Genomic DNA, 6,000 nt, shown 5'->3' with positions numbered 1-6,000 from the left:
TAACATAGATCTCAACAGAAAACTCACACCCTGACCCAACCAACAAGAGTTCTCTCGATCAGGGCGTGACAGTGTCTCTGTTCCTCTCTTTTTCCTCTTCCTTTTTTCTTTAACAAACCAAGTTGTTGTCATTCCACTAGGGACCTGTTTCTCCAGTCAATAACCGCTGTTTATCCTGTTTTCCCATTTAATTTACTAGTAAATAAATAATGAAACCAATTTGTGTAGTACTAAATCATAAGCAAGTCTTGGGTTTTTGCAGATGCAAGGAGGTTACGACTGTTCAGAATGATGATATGATACGAGGTTATGATTAATAAGTTGACTGTTTATAGATGTGATAGGTAAAGACCTTTTAGAGTTTCATTTAGGAGATGGTGACTCTTGAAAGAACTGCTCTCGTGGTGCCCCAAATCCTAATAAGTTAATTGTTTCATGATTAATTGAAATCGTTTAACAATTAAACATATTTAGTTAATTAGAGATAAGAGTCTTCATATTAATGTTAGTCACGTCACACAGTACCAGTCAAACGTTTGGACACAGGTACTCATTCAAGTGTTTTTCTAAATGTTTTGCTATGTTATACATTTTTACACACATGGAATCATGTATTAACCAAAAAAGTGTTAAACAGATCAAAATATATTTGAGATTTGCGATTCTTCAAAGTAGCCACCCTTTGCCTTGATGACAGCTTTGCACATTGTTGGTAGTCTCTCAACCAGTTTCATGAGGTAGTCACTTAGAATACATTTCAATTAATAGGTGTTCCTTGTTAATTTGTGGAATTTCTTTCCAAAGTAGGGGTGTTATACAGAAGATAGCCCTATTTGGTAAAATACCTAGTCCATATTATGGCAAGAACAGCTCAAATAAGCAAAGAGAAACGGCAGTCCATCATTACTTTAATACATGAAAGTCAGTCAATCCAGAAAATGTCAAGAACTTTGAAAGTTTCTTCAAGTGCAGTCGCAAAAACCATCAAGCGCTATGATGAAACTGGTTCTCATGAGGACCGCCACAGGAATGGAAGACCAAGGAGTTACCTCTGCTGCAGAGGATCAGTTCATTAGAGTTACCAGCCTCAGAAATTCCATCCCAAATAAATGCTTCACAGAGTTCATCACAGAGATGTCATGCAATAAAATGCAAATTAATTACTTAAAAATCATACAATGTGATTTTCTGGATTTTTGTTTTAGATTCCGTCTCTCACAGTTGAAGTGTACCTATGATAAAAATGACAGACCTCTACATGCTTTGTAAGTAGGAAAACCTGCAAAATCGGCAGTGTATCAAATAGTTGTTCTCCCCACTGTACAGTGGGGAAAAAAAGTATTTAGTCAGCCACCAATTGTGCAAGTTCTCCGACTTAAAAATATGAGAGAGGCCTGTAATTTCCATCATAGGTACACGTCAACTATGACAGACAAATTGAGAAAAAAAAATCCAGAAAATCACATTGTAGGATTTTTAATGAATTTATTTGCAAATTATGGTGGAAAATAAGTATTTGGTCACCTACAAACAAGCAAGATTTCTGGCTCTCACAGACCTGTAACTTCTTCTTTAAGAGGCTCCTCTGTCCTCCACTCGTTACCTGTATTAATGGCATCTGTTTGAACTTGTTATCAGTATAAAAGTAACCTGTCCACAACCTCAAACTGTCACACTCCAAACTCCACTATGGCCAAGACCAAAGAGCTGTCAAAGGACACCAGAAACAAAATTGTAGACCTGCACCAGGCTGGGAAGACTGAATCTGCAATAGGTAAGCAGCTTGGTTTGAAGAAATCAACTGTGGGAGCAATTATTAGGAAATGGAAGACATACAAGACCACTGATAATCTCCCTCGATCTGGGGCTCCACGCAAGATCTCACCCCGTGGGTCAAAATGATCACAAGAACGGTGAGCAAAAATCCCAGAACCACACGGGGGGACCTAGTGAATGACCTGCAGAGAGCTGGGACCAAAGTAACAAAGCCTACCATCAGTAACACACTACGCCGCCAGGGACTCAAATCCTGCAGTGCAAGACGTGTCCCCCCTGCTTAAACCAGTACATGTCCAGGCCCGTCTGAAGTTTGCTAGAGTGCATTTGGATGATCCAGAAGAGGATTGGGAGAATGTCATATGGTCAGATGAAACCAAAATAGAACTTTTTGGTAAAAACTCAACTCGTCGTGTTTGGAGGACAAAGAATGCTGAGTTGCATCCAAATAACACCATGCCTACTGTGAAGCATGGGGGTGGAAACATCATGCTTTGGGGCTGTTTTTCTGCAAAGGGACCAGGATGACTAATCCGTGTAAAGGAAAGAATGAATGGGGCCATGTATCGTGAGATTTTGAGTGAAAACCTCCTTCCATCAGCAAGGGCATTGAAGATGAAACGTGGCTGGGTCTTTCAGCATGACAATGATCCCAAACACACCGCCCGGGCAACGAAGGAGTGGCTTCGTAAGAAGCATTTCAAGGTCCTGGAGTGGCCTAGCCAGTCTCCAGATCTCAACCCCATAGAAAATCTTTGGAGGGAGTTGATAGTCCGTGTTGCCCAGCGACAGCCCCAAAACATCACTGCTCTAGAGGAGATCTGCATGGAGGAATGGGCCAAAATACCAGCAACAGTGTGTGAAAACCTTGTGAAGACTTACAGAAAACGTTTGACCTGTGTCATTGCCAACAAAGGGTATATAACAAAGTATTGAGAAACTTTTTTGTTATTGACCAAATACTTATTTTCCACCATAATTTGCAAATAAATTCATTAAAAATCCTACAATGTGATTTTGTGGATTTTTTTTTCTCATTTTGTCTGTCATAGTTGACGTGTACCTATGATGAAAATTACAGGCCTCTCTCATCTTTTTAAGTGGGAGAACTTGCACAATTGGTGGCTGACTAAATACTTTTTTTCCCCACTGTATATATATATATATATATATATATATATATATATTTTTTTTATACTCAGATTGCTCATTTTAATATTTCTTAGTTCCTTTATTAAAATGTTTGAGATCTGTGTATTGTTTTGTATTGTTAGTTATTACTGCACTGGAACTAAAGATTGAAACATAGGCATTTTGTTGCACCTGCGATAACATCTGCAAAATATCTGTAGTCAGCAGTCTGATGGCTTGTAAATAGAAACAGTCTCCAAACCTGTTGGTATCAGATTTCATACTCCTATACGGTCTGCCCGACAGTAAGGGAGAGAAGAGCTCATGGCTGGGGTGTGTGGGGTCCATGATAATGCTACGTGCCTTCCTCAGGCAGTGTATGTCCTGGATGGGTGGGAGCACGGTCCCAGTGATGTACTGGGCCATCTTCACCACCCGCTGGAGTGCCTTGCAGTTGTGGACGGAGTAATTCTCATACCAGGCCATGATGCATCTGGTCAGGACGCTCTCGATGGTGCAGCGGTAGTATTTGGAGACGACCCGGAGCGGCAAACCAAATTTCATCAGCCACCTTAGGAAGGAGAGACGCTGTTGTCATGTTGGTCCATGACAAATCTGCAGCGATGTGGACGCCGAGGAACTTAAAACTCATGACTCTCTCTACTGCAGTCCCGTTGATGTGGATCGGGGTATGTTCCCTCTGCTTCGTGAAGTCAACAATCAACTCCTTTCTTTTGCTGACGTTGAGGGAGAGGTTGTTCTCATGACACTACAATGCCAGTTCACATAGCTGCTCCCTATAGGCTGACTCGTCGTTGTTGGTTATCAGGCCTACAACCTTGGTGTCGTCAGCAATCTTGATGGAGTTGGTGTTGTGCAAAGCCACGCAGTCATGGGTAAACAGGGACTACAGCAGAGGACTGAGGACACACCCCTTGGGTTCACCGGTGTTGAGTCAGTGTCTCATTAAAGCAGGTGGGGACTACAGCTTGGTACAGGTTGTTTGGTCTTGTCTGATTAGTGCACCTGTTCCATATCTCGTATTGATTATGTCACCTATAAGTTTCTTTGGTTTTGTTTGTAGTTGTGTGTTGTTGTACGCCTGTCCGTTGGTGTAGGTTATTTGTTTTCTTGTTGTTAGTGTTTTTCGCACTGTTTTGCGTATTCGCTCGCCTCCTTTTTGTTGAGGCCCGTTGGATTTGTATTTTGCTCCTCTTACTATTAAAGTCGGATCAACTAAGCTTCTGTGTCCTGCGCCTGACTCCAACACCGCATCCACATCAGCCCCTGACAGAACAACACACCATACAATGGAGTCAGCAGGAGCAGCGGCGGCGACCGAGTCGCTGGAGGATCGGGTCAGCTGCCAGGACGCCATGATCCAGCAACTCGGCTCCGCCATGCAGGAGGTAATGAACACCCTGCGCCGATGGGAAAGGGGAGGCGTGCCCACACCTCCTCCTACATTACCACCACCATCGGCCAGCCCCACCAGACCAGCTCCGGAATCCAGTGGGATTCGGCTCTCGCTCTGTGAGTAATTTAGCCTTGAGAGTTTTTCTTCATGTCTGACTCAGAGAGTGAAAGCACCTGATTGTCTGGAAGAGCAAAAGTCTTCATGGATGACTTGGTATTATCGCCTCGAAGCGAGCATAGAATGTGTTCAGCTCTTCTGATCAGGAGGTGTTGGTGGATATCGCACAGCTGGATTGGCCTTTGCAGTCTGTGATAGTCTGCAGTCCTTGCCACAAGCGATGCAAGTCTGTTGTCAAACATCAATTCAAGTTTGAGTCTGTATTGTCTTCTTGCATCCCTAATGGATTTGAGGAGCTCGTACCTGTTTTCCTTGTATGCGTTGAACACCACCAAGACATCGGGGTTCGTTCTGCGGATATTGAATGCTGCAGAATGGGCTCTCATCATTGTACGGATTTCTACGTTCATCAAGCGTTTTTGGTTGGTGTATATCCAAATTATTATTGTGTGTACATCAACACATTTCCTAATGAAGCCTGTGACTGACGATGTATATGAACGTTTCTGGATTCGGCTCTCGCTCCCGAGGGAGTATAATGGCACCGCAGCCGGGTGTCAGGGGTTCCTCCTTCAGGTGGAACTCTACCTGGCCACCATACACCCGGCGCCCTCGGGATACGAGAGCGTTTCCGCCCTCATCTCCTGTCTCTCCGGCAAGGCGTTGGAGTGGGCCAACGCCGAATGGAGGGGAATAGACGCCGCCACCATCAGCTACGCGGAGTTCTCCCGCCGCTGCAGGGGAGTTTTCGATCACACTCCTGAGGGTAAAGCGGCGGGGGAGTGTCTGTTCCACCTCCGACAGGGGAAGAGGAGCGCACATAGGTTCGCCCTGGATTTCCGGACTCTAGTGGCGGATGCGGGGTGGAATGAGAGGGCCCTCATCGATCACTATCGGTGTAGCCTGCGTGAGGACGTTCGTCGTGAGCTGGCCTGCAGGGACACCAAACTGTCCTTCGACCAGCTAGTGGACATCTCTATCCTTCTGGATACCCTGCTGGCCACCCTCGGATGTCCCGAGATGGGGCCGTCCATTCCATCCCCCAGCACCTCCGAGCCGAGCCCAATGGAGCTCGGGGGTGCTGGTGCTAGAGAGAGTAGGAGAGAGAACCCGAGCGGGGCCGTCCCCTGCACCAGCTGTGGCCGTAGAGGACACACTGCGGCTAGGTGCTGGGGAGGGTCTCCAAGGAATCGAGGCAACAGGTCGCGCACTGGGGAGTCATTTCAGGTGAGTAGGCGCCCCACTCACCCAGAGCTCTCTGTTGTTCACTTGTGTATACCTGTGGTATTTCCTCAGGTTGCATCTCATTCCCAGCATAAGGTGCTAGTCGATTCAGGCGCAGCTGGGAATTTTATTGATCGGAAATTTTGTTCTAAGTTAGGGATTCCCCTCCTGCCCGTTGATGCACCCTTTCCTGTCCATGCCCTAGATAGCCGCCCGTTGGGATCTGGGTTCATTAGGGAGGTCACAGCGCCACTAAAGATGAAGACGCAGGGGGGTCATGAGGAGATTATTCAGTTGTACCTCATTGACTCTCCTGCGTATCCCGTGGTGCTGGG

Source organism: Coregonus clupeaformis, chromosome 12, assembly GCF_020615455.1.
Source record: "Coregonus clupeaformis isolate EN_2021a chromosome 12, ASM2061545v1, whole genome shotgun sequence".
Classification (NCBI taxonomy): Eukaryota; Metazoa; Chordata; class Actinopteri; order Salmoniformes; family Salmonidae; genus Coregonus; species Coregonus clupeaformis.
This window is presented reverse-complemented; position numbering follows the sequence as displayed.